Source organism: Lissotriton vulgaris, chromosome 8 (assembly GCF_964263255.1).
Source record: "Lissotriton vulgaris chromosome 8, aLisVul1.2, whole genome shotgun sequence".
Lineage (NCBI taxonomy): Eukaryota > Metazoa > Chordata > Amphibia > Caudata > Salamandridae > Lissotriton > Lissotriton vulgaris.
This window is the reverse complement of record NC_141696.1, coordinates 1,024,898,369-1,024,918,759: the sequence shown is the minus strand read 5'-3', so window position 1 is coordinate 1,024,918,759 and position 20,391 is coordinate 1,024,898,369.

Genomic DNA, 20,391 nt, shown 5'->3' with positions numbered 1-20,391 from the left:
TGGCCTTTCTGCTCCGCTGGCGCTGCCACTGCCACCTCGGTCCTCTTGCCCCTGGCAGGAGCTGATGTACATGAAAGCAAGACACAAACATGGATGATTGTTGTCAACGAAATCAAACATTTCAAAAAAACAATAACAAATTATTTCGGGGAAATAAACAACAATTGCACTAAAATTATTGACCTATCTGATGTGGTCTACTAGGATATTAGTATTGCTGGATTCGCGGACCGTCTACTTGGAAAGTTATGTAACTCACTAAACCAACTACAAAAAGGTTCTACTAGGACTGGCAGCACTCAGCAGCACGCGATGTGACAGACGCATTCTGTCATGATTGCAGACCACTAAAAAATGTCCTACTAAATAACAAGTCATAATATACTCAACCTATCAATCCACCACCACTATCTCTTCTTAGTGGCAGGAGTACAAAGGAAGGACTGGACTTGAGTCTCTAGTCTCTCTAGCATTACGCAGTTCTGTAAAGTACACTCATACATAATCACTCAAGCCAAATGAGCACAAAATTGAAAACAAGTAAGCATAGTAGCTCCGCCACTGACTGAGCAGGCGAGCACCTGCAATCACAGAACATTTTGTAAGATAATTTAGCTGCAATGTATTCGGCAGCATTCTTGCTCTTCAGAAAACACTTATATTTGCAATATAACACAGAGCAGAAGAAAACAAAGTAGTTATTTAGCTACTAGTACTCACCAAGCCCAGGGATCTCGAAGCCAAGCAGGTCGAGCAGGTCTTGTTCCCGGTCCAGGATGTCAGACCACCGGTGCGTCACCTGGTTGTAGGTGCGCCAGACCACAGACTCCTGATACATGGCCCTACACACCTTACCCCATAGCTGGCGATGCACCCGGAGGCCATACCCGGTACCGGACCTTCCGCCTTCTGCGATGCTCTTGGGGAGGTGGCGCTGTACAAAGAAGACCAGTGCGGCCACCTCCACTGCACTAAAGATCTCCCTAGGACTTTCTGACTCCCCCCTTAACCACCCGCAAGGGAGCCGGCTACGGGGTGCGGGACTCTTACCCTTCGACTTGCCGGCTCCCTTTGCTATGGTCCTGGGTCAAAGAAAGGAAAAATAGGAAAGAATAGGGAAAAAAAAGTAAAGAAAAGAAAAGAGAGAGCTAAAAAAAAGTAGTTATTAAAGTAACAAAAAGTTGAAAAAAACACAAAATATAGATGTAGAAAAATAGAGAGATAGATAATGAGTAAAAAAAGATTTTAAAAAAGTTCAAACAAACAAAGGATTACAAAGATTAAAGCTGGATAGAAAAAGCATGCCCAGAACCATAGCAATGAATTAAAAACAAGATGGCCGCGCCCATTGCAGCCACGTGGGTAAGTTTGCGCAATATTTCCCCTGCGAGCACGCAAAAACGGACTCGAACACGCAATCACGCCCGCAAGTAGGAAATGCACAAGGCGAGCATGCAACTAGCGCCCAGAAACAGAAACACGCAACGCGAACACTGAAAACAAGATAGCCGCGCCCATGTACGACCGGATGGGTAACTTTGCGGTAGCCGCACTGAAAAAAAATCCTGCGAACATGCAAAAATAAAAAAATCCGCAATCTCGCAAAAGTTTGCGGATTTTGCGGACTGCGAGTACGTTTTAGCACGAATTTGCGTACCGCGAATTTGCAAAATTCACCCACAGGTTTCCATGGCTGCCTGGTTGGGCGAATGGACAAAATGCTTATTGGAAGCAATACCGATGGGACATGGTATCTTGGTACTTCCTTGCATAATAATGACAGTTGTACCATAGTGCATCCCAACTATAGTGTGTAGGCCCAGAAATCAAAGAGAAAAGGTTCCAAATTAACAGGAAACTAGGAAAACAATGGAAATTGAACTTGATTAAATGACACTATTCAGTGTCAGAGGAGAGAATGTAGAATCTATTTTTATTTCAGCTTTCCATATTGAGACACTCAAAAAGAGCAAGCCTGAAGAAGATGCACAGGCCAATTGTCACCTAATTGATTTTGAACTGTCTGTTCTTTTGCTTTAACCACAAAGACTTGAGAAAAGACAAGTCACAATTGTATGTGACAAGCTGTTGCTATGCGTCTCTTGCTGATTTAATAGATGAATGCCCATCTATAGATAAATACCTTATCTGTTTAATGAATGTATAAATGAGTGGGATAACCCCATTTGTGTAATATGTGAAATATGCATTATAATCTATAAAAACCCATGTTAACTTCTGTATTTTGAACAGATCGCAATGGCATCTGGCTCTTCAGCAGCTGTTGAATAAGATATATTAGAAATCTCACTGCCTGGTGACTTTTATTAATTATAGACTTCCAGAGGAGGGGGGTGGACTTTGCGTAGTTTCACTCCATGAAATTCTGCAGATTTACATGAAAATTAGCAATGTTGCAAAATTTCAATCCATGAAATTCTGTAGAGTAACATAAAAATTCCACGAGATTCTAAAGAGTTCTGCCAATGGGAAGAAAATATGCATGTCATGCTGCTTGCCTTGCAATTGAGCTACAGTAGTGCCAGCAGCCCCAAAAAATCTGCCAAAACTGCACCATTCAATGCACAATAGCGCACAACCATTCAAGTTGAAGTTTCATTCCTCCCATGGAATTGGTAGAAATATGGTCATCTGCATGTCTCTGTAACTTGGAGTTCTGGCCAAATTCTGCCAATCATCACGTTGCAGAATTCCTCTTCCAGGAGGCTCTACGAAATGTGAGCTGGAGAGTGCGATTTGGCATCCCCTCGCATGATATTCTAATGCGAGCTGTGAGAAGGCTAATGTTTAAGTAGATTTTCTACTCGAGTGACAGCAAAACTAACTAGAATGGCCACAACTTGGCACAATGCATTGCTATGTTCGCACTGATTTTTCTGGAAATTCGCATACTAGCTCGTTGGTGGAATTTTGCAGAAACTTGCAGAGTTTTTATGTTAACTTCATGAAACTCTGTGAAGTGAAACTCAGCAAGTTCTGCCCACTGGGACAGGACGGCTGGTGTTGATTGGTGTAACAGGCATTGCCCTACCACCCTAAGGCAAGAGGCAAGAAGAGGAGAAAAAACATATAGCAGGTAGAAAGAAATGACTACTTGTTGTTCGGTTATAAAGTAAGCTGAATTTGAGAGTTTTTATTAGTAGGGAAGGGAGATGAATTTTGGAAATGTCCTGCTGCACATGTGCAAGCCGGGTGTAGTGTTCTACGACATGCAGGCGCACTTTACAGCAGTGACATCATATCATAGTCTGTGGGGAATTAGAAACAATGCCATTTAAAGAGTTGCTTTTAGAGTGCCTTTACCGTGGCTCTGAGAGGAGTTAACAAAACTCTATTAATTTCAATGGCTCTGGTGGTGCAGGCCAAAGGGGACAATGTGGTAGTGGGTGCAAACAATTTGTCAGTCATCACAAGAGAGGGCTGGCTGTAGAATCGCCTTGCTTCTGATTATTTTGCCCGATCCCGCCACCAGCCGCCACTACAGGGAATCCTGCAGAGCCCGTGCTTTCAGTCCCCCAGTCAACGCTGTTACCAGCATCCTCATCACCGCGGCTGGGAGGTAGGAGACTACACCTCCCAAAAAGCTTAGCAGCAGGGACGCTGTGCTTGCGGCCAGGACACCCTGGGAGGCGTTTCTAAAACTGCTCAGGGCTCCCGCCCATGCACTTAGTTCCCCAGTCAACGCTGCTACCATCATCCACATCACCGCTGCTGGGAGGTAGGAAACTACACCTCCCAGCAAGCTTAGCGCCAGGGACACCACACTTGCGGCCCGGATATAGGACAAGGTGTTTAAAAACTGCTCAGGGTGCTCAGGGCTCCCGCAGTGAGGGGCGCGTGTGGGCATGCCCAGGCTAAGCCCTGGCCAAGGGCAGGCCCGTCTGCGCTTATCCGCAGCTGGACGAGGCTGGGCTGTGCCACCCTCCTTAGTTTTTGCTCTCAGAACCAGCAGACCTGGTAACTGGACATCTTTTGGCTTGAGGTTAGTGGTTTAATCCTTTGCACCACACACACTTGCTACACTTAGCCCTTTTCATTTTCTCCCTTCTTGACCAGTGTGATTCAGTATAAGGCCTAACCAATTGACTCCTGCTGACATTTTGGAATACAAATGTTGACCCTACATTATGTACTAACATAAAACAAGTAGAACACGCCAAACAAGTAGAATAATGTGGAAGTGAACCTACTTTGATAAGAAACAAATGACACTCCTGCAACCAATGCCCAAAGTCCGTCCCACTTCTATTGACAGGATCCTACAGAGAGCAATAGGAGTGGTGGCTACCAAAGTTGAATTGACTTCGGTAGCCACTAACCATGAAATTAGACTTCCCCCTGACAGATTGGGATGCCACACACCTTTCAGCAACCCTGGCTAGTGATCTACCTAAGGCCCAGACAACTGCAGATGGATTATCCAACACTGATGTGCATATGGGGGTTGCTCCAACATGCCCCCCTGAAAAAAGGAAAGCCTAAGGCACCTGTGAGATCAGGTGTAAAACGAAAGAAGGGTGTTGAGGAAGTAATGGTCCCCAGTGACACTGGGGAGGGAGGAACATCTAGTAGCCTAATGATGGACAGCGAACAACAAACATGGGGCACAAATTTTGTGGCGGATTTACAAACCCAAGTAAGGGCTATTGTGAAGGATGCGCACAAATTGTTGATAGAACGGGTTGATAAGTTGGCAGTGCAGCTTGAGACTCAGGTAGGCAATTGAGTGGTAGTAACTGGGGGGAATGAGAATGTTAGTGGTCAGGAAGCACAGGCTGCATCCAGCACTAATAAGGTTGATTCCCCACTTGTACGGAATGTAACCACTGTTATTGATCCAAATCAAGCTAACCAGTGTTCCACAAGTGTCAGTAGAGCTAACTTAATCCCCCCACAAGTACATGAAAATGGACAGTGACAGGAGCATAGACAGCTGGAGTGGGAAGGATTTGCTAGATGCATAAAAGTTAATAAAGAAAGACTAGCCCTGCTGTGCATTAATCTACCACCCGCCTCAACCCCTTATGTTGTTGTTTTGACAGGTGTACCACAGCTTGGGAGGGGACATAGTAAATCATGCCAGGAATTAAAAAAACAAATGTATGTTCTGGCTAGCCAAACAGAGGCAATTTTCTTATAAGGATGCCGGAGAGATCCTCTTAACATGCAGAGTTGGTTGGGTGGGCGGAAGACCAAAAGATACGCAGGGGGATTGTATTGTGATTAGCTTTAGAAATCCACTGGCTGTCAGAGCAATTCTAAGAAGGGATAACTTTAGACAGGAGGGGGCCATAAGGGCCCTTCTGCTGGGCTATTTCTATCCTCCAGGGAACCCCTTATAAACTAGATGGCAGAATGATTGAAGGGGGGAATGTTGAACCAAACCTATCAACCTGTTAATCTAGATCATGAACGGCCCAAGCAGCTACTTTTTAACATACCAATAACAAATAGATATGGTGTCTTAGAGGGAGTAGATTGACTCACACCCGAAAGATATTGACTAGGGGAATCCTATCTCCAGAGAGAGCAACAGGGGAAAATTCTCCAAACAGGGGAGGTGCCCGAACAGAGTATGCCATCAAGGTTGGGTGAGACCTGTAGGAAGTTGTGTGGCAAAAGAATGGAAGAAATTGACAGCCACAACAATTAGAACCCCTTTAAATGTATCTAATGAGATTCCCCAGATACCAAATTTGAGTACAGTCGATATTTCATACCCACTATCCCCACACCTACCATCATATATAGCCGATTGGACCCACCAAGGCTGCAGGTTTTATTTTGGAACGTAGCTGGGCTAGCTCCCAAGATGGATAATCCTGAATGGGGGATATTCATTGAACAACACAAGTTCTGTATGTTCCAGGAAGCCTGGGCTGGAGGGGGATATTTCTAAATCAGTCTACGTATTGTATAGCATAGCTGCAACATCGGGGGAAAGGGAGGCCCTCAGGGGGGCTTTGCACTTGGGTTGGTGTGCATTTGGGCTGTACAGTGAAACAGATGAAACATTCTCAAACAACATTCTAGGTATTCTTCTTAATTTTCCATCGAGGATTACAATTGCTCTAATCAATGTCTATTCTAGACCGATAAGCTGAAGTCAAGAGTCAAGGACACTTAATGAGCTAACATCCTTTTTGTCTACTTTCCCTGATAATTGCCTGGGGATTCTTGGTGGGGATTTCAATTGCCAATATGAGCCCCCGGATGGTGTGAATGGAGGGAATCCCAGTGAAGAAGATCAACACTGGGTTATCCCAGAGACTACTAGCCCGTTAGTAAGAGTCTGGACCCATTTGGTGCTCCAGATGAGTTCTCTCACATTAAAACATTCATTGAGGGCAAGTAATGGTAGAACAAAATTGGACTCACCAGGCAAATACACTTTTAACAGAACTGGGCATGCTTCCATTCTAGATTACATCTTGATTGACATAAAATCTTGGCACGGGGTAATAGATTTTAAGATGGTGCCTCGTCACAATAGCGATCGTAACGCCCTGATTTTAGAGATGGTTAGGCCATGTCCTGGGAGTGTATAAACAACAAAAGAACACAGGGTATAAGGCAATAATCACGACACCTATCGATATTCTGATATAAGTAATCCTAATCTCCAGGTGCTAGGGACCTGAAGCTCAATACGCCTAAGCCTCCAAGGGAAATTCCCACAATTTGAAATAAAATAGAATGGTCCAGGACAGCACTCAAAGTAAACAGTAGTCAAGTTCAACAAGATTAAAATCCATTCAGCAGGTCTTTGTATAAAGGTTCTTTATTCATAATCTTCTTGCAAATCACACAACCATAGCCATGCGTTTTGTCCCTACGGACTTCTTCAGGGCGAATATAATAGCAGGACGTTTTTCTAACTTTTCCTCTCGCCAGTGATGGCGATTTGTCACTCTCTCGTAAAGCAGCAACCTATGACCTCAGTAATTTCCAATTCGATCTCCCTACATGTGGGGGATCCAGTTATAGTAAGTGCTCCCAGTGAAATGTAAACGGCGTTAACCAGTCTCAGTTAGTAATGCGGAATCAGTCTGCACCTGTCGTGCGGTTCTTCAAAAGGTGACAGCTGATTATAGACTAACCCTCATTAACTACAGTAAGAGAGTTCAATGGATGGATATATGCCAATCCCAAGAAAAGTTATCCTCCCTACATCAAACCATCATCCCGATTCTCGCGAATGTGATGCAATATGTTTTAGCTCATGGTACCTCAATTGTACTTCGAAAGTTGCCTTAAATCACACTAGGCTGACAACTACTATGGTTAATTTTTTCTATTCGATCCAAAGATCCAGGAAAAATAGAAAACTCCGGCATCCCTGGTACAACGAAAGCTGTTGCAAGGCCAAATTAGCTTTGGTCTCTGCCATTAAGGCCAAGGATAGGCCATTAATTAAAGCTAAAGAGCGGCCTATAGTCAGTCAGTCAGTCAAATTAACTTTATTCGATTTGTTAAAATCATACAAAGTACATAAAAACAGCCTATAGAAATAACATCGACAAGGCTAAAAAAGGGTGGGAACGAGACAAGTGGGATACTCTGAGAAGTTCCTTGGGTACTCATGATATAAGGACTTTTTGGAACGTGTTAAATACGAGCAGTTCTGAAGACAAACCAGCGATAGAACCGAATTTAGGGACAGATGTGTGAAAGGACCATTTTGAGTCCCTCTACTCGAGGGTGGAAGCAATGGATAGTACATTAGAGAATGAGCCTTCTACCCCACAGGTCAACTGTCCTGAGGCATACACGATCACCTTTTAAGGAGAAAAAAGATACCCCATTGATAACACTTAAAGAGATAACTGCAGCACTGAGTAAAATAGCACCAGCAACAGCCCCAAGGTTTGATAAGATCCATGGGGACCTGTTCCACAGTGAACACACAATCTGGACACCCTATTTTTTTAACTCTATTTAATGCCATCCTGTTAGGTATGGCAATCCTCGCCACTTGGGCAGGTGCAGAAATCATACCTATCTACAAAAAGGGCTCACATCTGCTCCCCACAAACTATAGGCCCATAAGCCTCATTGATATCAGTCAAAAAATATTAGCACAAATGCTGCTGGGTTGCTTAAAGAGCTGGATGGAGGAGCATAATGTTCTCAGCCCGTTCCAAGCTGGGTTTAGAGAACAAAATGTCCACACTAGACCAGATTTTTAGGCTCCAATTACTACACTGGAAGACCGTAAGTATTGAGGGTGGCAGTCTCTCCTTAATATTTGTGGACCTAAAATCTGCATTCGACTTGGTGCCAAGAGATAAATTGTGGTCAGCCCTACTGAACTTGGGGGTTCCAGTGTGCTTGTGTCAACTTCTGAGGTTATTACACAAAGGAAATTTTGCCCAAATTAGCATTGGTAAACAAAGGGAACTTTTACACCCATCCTTGTAGATAGAGGTGTCCGTCAGGGATGTGTCCTTGCAAGACTCTCTTCTGTCTATTTATAAATGGGTTAGTTGAAGTTTTAAATGCAGAGAAGGACATAGATGCACCCAAGTGGGCATACCACAAAATCCCGTCCATGATGTTTGCTGACGATACCTTGCTACTTTGAAAAACACCCATGGGTATACAGAGGGTTCTTAATAAGTTTGATGTTTTTTGCAAGGAAAGGGGGCTTGAGATCAACTAACAGAAAACATAATTTTTGGTGTTTAACTCAGGCACTAGTACCCAACCAAATCCATGTCTGGAAGGCAGACCCCTGGAGAGGGTGCCTGTCATTACGTATCTTGGCATCATAATCACACAAAAAATGGACTGCGGACACAAACTAACAAGCCAGTCTGAAGTTCGTCCAGACAACGGGGGGCCTGACAAAGGTGTACCGAAATTCTACTCACAAACCTGTGGGCCCGGTAGTAGTAATCTATAATGTGCAAGCTAGAGGTGCTGTCTTATATGGGGCTGAAATTTGGGGACATTGTCTCTTTGACAGTCTATCAAAAGCTGAGAACACCTTTGCTAGGCAATTATTTGGCCTCCCTCGTAGCTCCCCCCTCATACCACTTCGATTAGACCTGGGGGTCAGATCAATCACAGAAGAAGCTGCCCTTAGACCTCTTCTATTCTGGTGATGCTTGTGGATTACTCCACAACTGGCTGAGTACAGGGAAGAACTGAGACTGAGAGAGATGCTGAGTATATCAGGGGTGGGGAAACTACCATGGCTGGCTTTTCTCCGGGAAAACTTTCTGACTATGGGAAGGGGTAATTTGTTGGATAGTTCAGAAATAACTTGTCCCACGGTATCAAGGAAGGAATTGAAGAAGTGTTATTGGGAGAACAAATTGGACCACCTCCAGGGGAGCCCCTCAATAGGCAAGCTTACCACAGTGTTTTTAGAAATTAATGAACAGTACAGATTGGACTCTTTACTGGACAAAATTAAGCCGGCTGCTGCAAGGAAGCAATATCTGCAGTTTAGGCACAGGGTACTGCCACTGCGTGCTTTCACAAACAAATGGGCAGGTTCACAAATCTTAGGTTGCCTGACCTGCAATAACGCAGCAGAGACCGAATATCATGTTTTTATTCTGCCCAGGGTACAAGAAGGTGAGAAAGCGATGGCTGTTTCAGTTATGCAGAAACCTGGGAACCAGATGTTGCTCAGAGGCTTTTAGGATAGTGAAATATGATCCACTCCTCCCTGTAGCATTTTCAGTAGCAGGTTTTTTATTTTCCATGTGGTGTACACGCAGAGCATTATTGAAGCTGACCCCCACAGACTCTGGTTAATCATTGTTATATATTTTTAAATAGACTTTGGATGTATTTTACTTGTATGTACTATTTATGAATTTTACAAGCTCTTTTTTTAATCATAATATTGATGTATTTTTGGCTTGATGAATACTGCATTAGTGCAAACGACTGCCAACAAATTAAATGGTGGTCCGCGGGTTTGGGTGTATGCTCACGCTTACAGTTTTTTAATTGACAGATACAAGCCCTTTACAATAGGTTACTGTCATGGTTGCCTTGTGGGCTAGAGCATGGACTTATCATGCCCGACACTGTAAATTGCACATATATTATACATGCACTTTAATGAAGCTAGTGGGATTGGACTGACTGTAATATAGATTGTCTGTATGTTACATTCATGTGCTATACATACATTGCTACATGAAGAATGTTTTTCCTTTTATTGTTTTATTTATGAATCAAATGAAATGTATGTTATTGTATATATACTTTTATGGTCAAATTGGCCGAATTAAAGTTTCATTGATGATGAATTTGCAGTAGCACATGTTAAGTACCGCATATGGTTTCACTTTCAAAAACGTTATGAAGCTGAGCCTGAACCTTTCACTTCATTGGTTGCTACATCTAGTTCTTTACATGGGCCCAGGAGAAGGAAATAACCGGCTATGATAAACAATAATGGTTGACACAATGGATCTGAGATCCTCATACGTTAGTAAGTGTCTCTTGTTTCCATCTGCTCACCACCAACAGATTTCCATTGGGGTACCTGGTACCAATCCGATCTGTGGGAAGGCTGGTTTGGAACTGCTCCGGGACTGTAAATGGTATAAAGTCCTGCTGGAAGTTGACTGAGAGATAGGGGGCTGCAAGAGATGGGGACCCAGACAGTGGCAGCTTGTAGGTTAAACGATGCGGGAAGTGGGGTTGAAAAATATTTTTACAAAATCCAGTTACCTTTTCTGACACCTCTCCTCCATCTCCGCTTCTCTTCTCTTCCTGACTCTAGTCCGGAAGAAGCTGCAGGAAGCACCTGGGCACACAGACTCCCCCGTGGCAGTCTCCACGTTGAAATCCAGCTTTGGAATCGTCTGAGCAATGTTGATCAGCGCTCAGATAGAGACAGGGAGCATGTGCTGGGGAATTTACAAAGTGCGCATGAATTTGGCCGGGTCAAGATGGCTTACCAAGAAGTCATGCACAATTAAATGTGCACCAACCACTCCTGCTCTCTGAGCCACCAGTCCCACATGCCCTAACCAATCCCCACAGTAACAAAATAAATTGATACTAACGTTGCTATTATCCTTTTATTTTTCCCTTTTTCACTGCTCTAAGGGCAGTGGGGCGATGCTCCTCTGCCTTAGGGGAGGAACCACCACTGGATCCAGATGAACTGCAAAATGCAGGTGCCTTTGAGGTTTGACTCTGGTTGCAGGGCAGGAAAGGGGCACAGAATTTCCTGGAATTATGTATTAGACACAGTTTTTGTTTTTTATGGGATACCTTGGATCGGAACTAATAGGAGTTTGAGGACTTGACAAATGGGGTCACTTTCAGAGTGGCATCTGATACAGTGCCAGTTTTGAGAGGGTCTTAACACTCCTGTCCCTTTTTCAGTAATCGTTTGGGTGATTGACAGTAGGTCTAATTCAGGTAAAGGTTTTTGCATAATTGGCATTGACGCATTTGGTACGGAGTGCTTGGTGTTGCACTAATGGGAGTGGTGAATAGGTGTTTGTCACTGTCTTGTAGCAGAAGTAATGGTGCAAGCAGAATGTGCTTTAATATTGTTTGTTAGACTTGTATCTGTGGAGAGACTTTTTGGTAAAGAAAACAATTCCTGAGGTGGTGTGCATGGTAGGAGGACAAGTTCTTCACACTGATCCTTTAATGGTTGTGTTCCAGAGAGTGGTTTGCAGCAGAAACCCTGCGGCCTCATTTATGAGGCCTTGCGTCAGTTTTGCGCTGCTGATGCGTCACTTTTTGTGACGCATCGGCGGCGTAAAACATGCGCCTTGTTGCGCCATATATAAAAAGTGACGCATCTAGGTAGATGCGTCACTTTTTAAACCCCTGCGCCACATTAAACCTGCGTCAGGTATAATGTATGCAGAGGGGGCGTTCCCCCGCAAAAAGCCTCGTAATAGTGACGCAGTGAAATCTAAGAGATTTCACTGCGTCACTTTTAGGACGCTGTTGCGTCAAAATCTTGCGCCTGCCTCACAGCAGGCGTAAGACTGACGCAAGCCCTTTCACATGGGGCTTTCCCCATGTGAAAGGGCGCATTGCTGGAGTTGCGTCACTTTTGTGACACACTCCAGCAATGCGTCACTTTTGCGCTTATAGATACGTCAGAAATGCTGACGTATCTGTAACTCCTTGCGACATGATGCGTCATACTTTAAATATGACGCATCATTGGTGTCGGAAGGAGGGCGCAGTGAAAAGTGACGCATCGCTGTTTTCACGCAGCGATGCGTCACTTTTCATAAATGAGGTCCCTGGTGCTTAAACATCAGTCTTGTCTATTCAGAGGGTGATTGTGACTGGAACTGCCATTTGAGGAGAGGATTGTGAGGTGTCCTGTGAACATGTTTTCAGTGCTTCTAAGTGCATTGTGTAATCTTTGGGTGAGTCGTAATGGAAGTGTACATTTGGGACTATTCCACTCATACCACATTTGGTGTGGTCACTACTGGGATTTGCTATTCCTATGCTTACATTCGAAAAGAGCAGGAAGCTATGCAGCATATGGTTTTTTTACACACGTTAGATATGACTCTATTTTCATGTAAAAAGGTATTAACTAAACCAAAATATGAGTATGTTTGTAGTTTGGACCATTAAATGCGTGATGACTTGCGCACAGATCACTACAACCTCTTCACAAACTGCCTCTGAAATTCAGAATACTACTCAAAGATACATTAACTTTCCTCATCACCCATTTAGGCGTAGTACCTAGTGCCGATTTGGTATCTGATATTTGCCCTGCACAAGATTGCAGCGAAGGTAGATCCTTTATGTCCCTGCAGGCATAGCCCTGGAACCAACTCCCTCTTAGAGCCGTGGCAGAATTGTCCTCTTTCAGGAGGTAACTAAAAATCTGGCTATTTTGTAATTAAGTGTTCCCTAGGTATTAGTGGGGAGATTCCTGACAGCACCGGGACTCTCTATGGGGTAACCGTGTACTTCATAAATGCTGTTTCATTCATTCATTCATTCATTCATTCATTCATTCATTCATTCATTCATTCGCTCATTCATTCATTCATTCATTTAGACAAGTGTCAGTTATGTTTTCACTGGCATATTCAGCATTGCCATTAAGCCCCTGTGTCTTATCATCAGCAGTGTTATCCTGTGTCATTGTCATATGTCAATTTTAATACTTATGATGGGTATATGGAACTAAGTCAGAAATCACCCTTAGGGTATTTGTGAGCCTCTGCTTTGGTTATTAATTATTATAATCAGATACAATTACAGAGGTGTGCCCACCTCAATGTTCATATTTTCAGCGATGAGGTGTGTAGGCCTGAGAAAGGAGAGGGGCCAGTGGGCAAGTTGAGAACAAGGCCGAAGGGCCGTACCAGGCATCGGGCATTACCCCAGGTGGCTGGAATGGAAGGGGCCAGTTTTGCAGCAGTGGTGCTGCAATATTGCCCCTCCCCCACAACAAAAGCAGCAAGCAAGCGTTTCCAGCCTCCCACGCCAGGCAGTGCTTCCTCAGGGGCTGGTCTGAGAAATTTGCCAGGGATGCTTTAGGTTCCAAGTCTGGCCCTTGTTGAGAAACAACGAAAGTGGAACTGGAGTGGAAAGAGATTAAAGGAATGTCAACAGTAGCAAATAAACATTTGCAAATAAGCAGGGAAGAGGGAGGGAAAAGAGGAAAACAACAAAACAGAGAGAAGGAAGACAGATCAGATGTGAAGGAGAGATAGATGGGACATTAGGTGACTGAAAGCAGGAATAGGGAAAGGGGAGAAATACAAGAGCTGAGAAGGAGTAGAGAAGAAAAGAGCAGAGTTTAGGTAAAGTGAAGACAGAGCTGATAAGGACTAAAGTATAGACAGAGAAGAACTGTGGCACGGGGGTAGGGAGCAGGTCATGGATAGAAGGGGTGAGGAATGGATAGAATGTGAAGAGGGACAGAACAAATGGAAAATTAGTGGGAAAGGAGTGACAGACTAGGGGAGCACAAAGGAAAGAGATACAGGTTACAGAGGGAAGAGGGCAGACAATGGTAGAAGGATAGAGTAGAGTTGCAGGGGTGGCCGCTATGGCTACTAAGTTCCATCTCCTCCGTGAAATAATGTAAAATGGTCACAACAGGAAGCAATGCTCAGTTGATATCTGCAGACAGGGAGAAGCATGTCACTTATTTTGCCAAACTTAGCATGCATTGAGGATCTCAGTAGAAAATGATAGGATGAATAGTATAGTACAGTATGAGTGGAATGCATGGATATTGTCAGCAGTAAGGCACCTCTATCACTGGTTGTCTGCTTAGTACGAGGGAAACTTACTTGTTTACTTCTAGCCTAGGTCTATTTTGAGCAGCCAAAAGGCTGACACAGGCAATAGAACTGCTGTCAGAAAGTATTGTACACAAATACAAGTTTTTCCTGAGATCTTAATTGTTCTTAAGTAAATGCATACTTTTATTTGTGTAGGGCTCAGGTGCATAGCTTCAGGAGCAGAGGGTGTTTGAGATTTACACCCCCCAAAATAAATGTATTTCGGGATAAATAGTTGGGTGCAGGTGCTTACAGTCAGGCATGGTGAGGCGCCTGTTGGATTACACCAGAAACATTTACACTCACAGACAATACCCACACACTCTCTAGCTCTCTCTCACTCTCTCTCTTGGAGACTTCAAACATGTTGTTTATTTCACAAAATAACGTGCTTTCTCTAACTTACTACCCCTACCAGTCTGTATTCCTCTACCTTTCTGCTGCCCCTAAAGCTCCTCTTGTGCACTCTGCTTGTTCTATAATGTAGTATATTATATGACACATTATAAGACAACAAGTAGGCAGTTCCCATAGTGGAGGATAGGTCTACCAAGAAGTGAGGGATTCCCCCCACTGACCCCTTGTGCATTAGGTATATAGTTTCCTTTATGGGGACACTTCATAGACAGGCTCACTGTGTTCAATAGCAGGTGAACTTTGCTCCCTTCTTAATTTATGTGTGACCTATGGCCATGAACCACGTGCACCATTCTCATGTGGTGTAAATGGAACTGCTGGAAATTCCTATCAGATGATCAGTAGACCAGCTTAGTAGTGCATCCCTTTATACACACGTCCACAATAGCCTAATACTAGCAGGATCATAACTTCCTTGCTAGGTCATCACTGGTTCACAAGATGCCTTGTTACATCCAAGACGGTGCCCTTTTTTTGGACCCACTGAGGCGCATCATTTGCCATAGTCCCCGGTCTCTTTACGGCCCGTGAACAACTTACTCCATATACTTTTGGCGTAGGTGACATTTCTTATTCTAGGTTAGTAGCTCCAACATTTCCTTTGTAATGCACACCCACCACGGTGATCTCTTATCTATGAGTTTCTCTAGTAGGACTAATTTAGCCATGCTAGGATGACACAGGACCGTTGGGTCCCTCGCTACACTCAAGATGGTGCCCAATATGTGATCCTCCAATGCAGAACAACCAGTCCTTAACTGCTCTATCCCGCAAGCCCATTATAAATACCTACTCGCGGCGGGAATGCTACTCCAGTATCGGCAGAACCAGGGGTAGGCTGGCACCCCAATGCGAGCACCGACAACTGTGAGTAATTGTTTTTTTCCTCCACGATGGGTCACTTAATCAGCGCCCCGGGCAGGGGCATGGCAATCCTGTGTCCTTGCTTTTTTTGCCTCCAAGATGGGCTGCTTAACTTGCGCCCTAGGCTGGACCATTGCAATAATTTTAAGTCCTTGCCTTCATCTCGCTCTACCCAATTAGATCCTTGGTTATAGGACCGTCGGTAGGCCAGTGAGCATCCGTTCTGGCCCGTATGATTGGGGTCACTCATCGTTTGTGATTTGGTAAGTCATGGTCAATGTACTTCAGGCAATTACCAACAACAACTTTGCTCTATGAGGTGGGCATGCGCTACAGGTGACAAGTGTGATTGGTTGACAATAAGATTTTAATCACTGATGCAATAACCTGTATGTGTGTACTGCTGGTTTTTACTGTGGTTTCAACTGTTGAGGCAAACAGCCCACATATGTATTGATGGGGATAGCGACTTGGTATTTCAAGATGATACTGATTTTAAATGACCAAAATCAACAAGAGAGAAAGGGCATGAAGGTTCACTCTTATACCCCTACTTCTAGTAACCTAGATCAACAAAAGAGTGAATCAAAAAACATATATAGGGACCTCGTGCTGAAAGTCCGAGATGCAAAAGAAAATAATAATACATACATGGGGGAGTGGGACACAACCAAGTGATTTTTAAGAACCCTCACTCACCACCTGGTGGTGACATGCTTCATCACCGGGTTCCCACTGGAAAGACAGAGTGTCTTTCCAGTGTGCTTCAACGGCTGGTTACAGCGGAGCTGGATCTTGTGAGTGTCGAGGGTGTGATATAAGCCAAATTAGGACCTACTCTTTCACTATGGACTAGGGGTCTTTCATAATCGAGGCCATACCTATGTGTCCATCTAAATTTTGTTTTTAATTAGTGCACATCGGACTATTAATAAATAGTTGAAAGTCACGATTTTGCACTTTTTAAGTTTTTCTTTATCTTCACACTCACTCTAGCTGAATTTGGCTTCTATCGCTCCTGGCCGCTCCTCCCCGCGCTCGTGGCAGCTCCTACCCCTCGGCATGTCGGACCTCTACCTTAGCCCATCGCGGGCGCCGCCGCTCCTCAGCCTCGCGCTCCTGTCGCTGCTCCTAGCGCTCCTGGCATTTCCTCCTCGCGCTCCTGGTTTACTTCCTGAACTTTACTAAAATGTCTGACGGTGATGTCAGCACGTTTCTCGTTAGCGCACACGCCCACCTCAGACATGGCACTACTTCCAAGAGACTACTTTGGCAAAGAACGTACTTTGCCCTTGTAACATATATTTGTTGTTGATATATAGCCTATGATCATCTGCTTACCCTGACCTTTCCAACGCTGTATCGGGTGTGTGGATTGGAGCTCTGGTTCCCGAGTTTACCCGCCTCAAAGGCTGAAAGTTCTTCCTTCATTATAGTAGTATAGATAGAAGGGGCATGTATTCGGGACATTTAGATCCCCAGTCCTTCATTCTTTGATTGGTTATAACATTATATGGCAGCCCGATTGCTGGGAAAATCTGAACCTAACCCCCTCCCCATCTTACTGACCAAGCTACGCCCCTGGTAGGGTTATATCTAAATGTAAATACTGCACATTGTGCTGTTGTTCTATGCATTACACTGAAATACAGTTTTCCATTATCAACAGAATGCTATAAATTCCACCATTGTAATCCGTTTTTTCTCCCAAAATGTTCTTGCGTGGGGCCCCTGCATTCTCCATTTTCAGTGTGGGCACGCCCGTTGTGCTTTCTCGCACATATTCACAGGTCTACAATTTCCATCGCACCACATTTATATCCACCAGCCCGCCACGGCCACGGGGGCAATTTGTTTAAACGTTAAAAATAGTATTTTGTGATTGTTACTGCAAGGATGAAGGTGTCCCGGGCCTCACTTGCAGCCATATGCAATGAGTCGCAAAAGGAATCCAGCTTCAGAAATGTTATTGTGGCAGGAGCATTGGATTTCATTTGCAAATGACTGTTTTGTGCTCTGAATGATTTATTCATCTGTCGCAGCTTAAAACCCAATTTTGTGTGCAAAAACTGTGGCTACTTTGCAAGCCGGCCTTAGTACATGTGGCCCTACAGTCCCGCTATTATGTGGAGATAAAACAGGTCCAACAGCTAAACAAAACAGATGAAATACTTTAGTATATACCATGATTCTGGTAAACAAATGTATGCAACTAACCCCTTGGAAAGGATAAATGAACAGGTGCTGGATTTTTCACTGTACTGTTGTGGACTTTAGGCCGACTTGGTAGATGAAAGGACAAAACAACACTGAGGGCCAGATTTACTAACTGTTCAAGCAATGTTGCTGAGCCTCGTTACATGAGAAGAAGACAGCAGAAATACACCATATCTACTAAGAAATGTTGTACTTCTACTGACTCCTAGTACTGGTGCACTGTGTTCTGCCTACCGCCAAATGCACTATGGGGCAAGGGCACTTATGTTAAGGCCAGAATAGTTTTTATGCTGTGAATATATATATATATTCACTGAAAAAACCATTAGGTTTCAGGGATGTTACAGTTAGTTGGACATTTCTCTTGTGCAAAACCATAGAAATTCCTCTGTTATGGTTAGTTCACCTAACTATAATTCGTGCCCCTGCAATGCACTACTGATGATGTCACATATTACATCATTCATGACATGGTCATTGACATTACAGATGACATCACTGATGACATCTCAAATGACATCACTGATGACATCACTGATGACAGCAAGCTGTGACAGTGCTTTTCTTTAACCCCTTCCCTGGGGGGGGGGCTATTCCGCCGCAGTGCTAAGGGGGCGGGACGGCCGCGCGGCGGCCGCATGCTGGTGACGGAACCGCTCCATCACCAGCTTCGGTGGCGCTGTGCTTATGACGGAGCGGTTCCGTCACGGCCCGTCCCGCTCAATAGAACGTTCAGCGCAGGCGCGGAATTCGCGTTGCGCATGAGCAGCGAGCGGGCCATGACGGAACTGCTCCGTCATCAGCACAGCGCCACCGCAGCTGATGACGGAGCGGTTCCGTCATCAGCAGACAAGGGGTTAAAGTTTAAATATGTATAATATATATGCCAAGGTATATTGAAGAATGAGTGGGTGTATAAGTGTCTGAATGGTGGATTTAGTAGGTGCGTGACTGACTGTTTAAGTGAGTGAATTCATGGGTTAGTGACTAAACTATGTGAATGTCTGTAGTAGTCTGTCTGTTGTTGTATAAACTGCTGCATGGGTTGGTCAATAGCTACATGAGTGTCTATATGGGATATCAATTGGTTGCCTGAGTATTACTATGGGTGCCTGAGTGTGTGTGTGGGTGGGAGGTATGTGACTCTGTGCAAAGATGATTGAAAGGTTGATTCACTGTGTGTATGGGTTCAAGAGCGCATGTGGAAACAGCTGTATGGTTGTGTGAATGTGTGTATGGGTGTGTTGGTGAGTGAATGGATGTCTCAATGGTACATGTCCAAGTAATGACATATGTCAAAGGTACTGTATGTTAAAGTTGAAGTATAAAAATGACTATACATGAGAGTCAGTGTCTGTGAGAGTTGCTGTATGGATGAGTGTGTACTTGTATCAGTGAATGTATAAGAGAGTACATATGCATTTGTTTCTGGTCGAATAAGTGATGTGGTGTGTGTATAACTGTATAGGTCAGTAAATGGGAGTGTGATTGATTTTTTGCATGACTGACAAGGTGTGTGAGTAACTCTGGATGAGTGGTGGTGTGTGAGTGTCTGTATAGGTGTTTGAGTACTTATGATAGTGTTGTATTGATTATTGACTGCATGAATGAGTGATTGTATAGGTGAATGAGTAGATGCGTGTGCAGACCTAGGAATCAGGTAGTGCATATGTAGGTCTAGTTGTCAGCATGTCACAGCCACTCCCTCATGGCTGGTTTACAACCACACCACACCCATGCAGCACAGGCGTCACAGGACATGTGGCCCTGCCAATAAACAGGGCTGGGCGCACATGCTCGACCCCATTTCCCCTCTCTATCTAAGTGTATCGATGTGCTTATTATATTGGTGGCAGCCAAAGCACTTTGGCCGACATGGGCCTCCCCGAACGTGGTGAGGACTGGAGGTGCACAGAGTTGGTGGCAGCCGAAGCACTTTGCCGGACACTGGCCTCCCACCACGTGGCAAAGACCTGAGGTGCACAGAGTTGGTGGCAGCCAATGCATTTTGTCCGCCATGGGCCTCCCGCCACGTGGCTGTGACTTGAGCTGCACTTAGTTAGTGCCACCAGAGATGAGCGGGTGTACAACCTGCGATGATACATAGGCCTTGTTACATCATCCTGCCAATCAAGACCCAATTTGAATTGTGAGCTCGGCTGGACCGCTTGTATGCCAAAGACATCTGGCTGTACAGATATGACTCCAAAGTGCAGTGAAGAAGGATGCACTTGGGGCCTGTGCCGCGGAATCCAGCAACGGCTGAGGAGGTTGCTCGGGCACATGGTAGGCACTCTTGGAGACTTGCCGGTAGCAGCAGCTGAGCATTGAGGTCTGGGTGGCAAGGGTCGAGTAGTCATTGCTGGGCGGAGAACTGCTCTGGGGACCAGGGTTTTATTGTTTGCGAAAGATGTAGGAATCATGCACACTGCCTGATAAGTTTGTGACAACATTAGTGTACAGACTCTGGTGGTCCAGTTTTGCCTGCACATTGTTGCAGAGCTTGTGGTTTCTGTTGCGGTGATTGTGTGCAGTGTCGGTGGGGGGCACATGTAGTGCATGTGTGCAGTCAGTTGTGCCCAACACGTGCAGGAAGCCTGCTATGGCG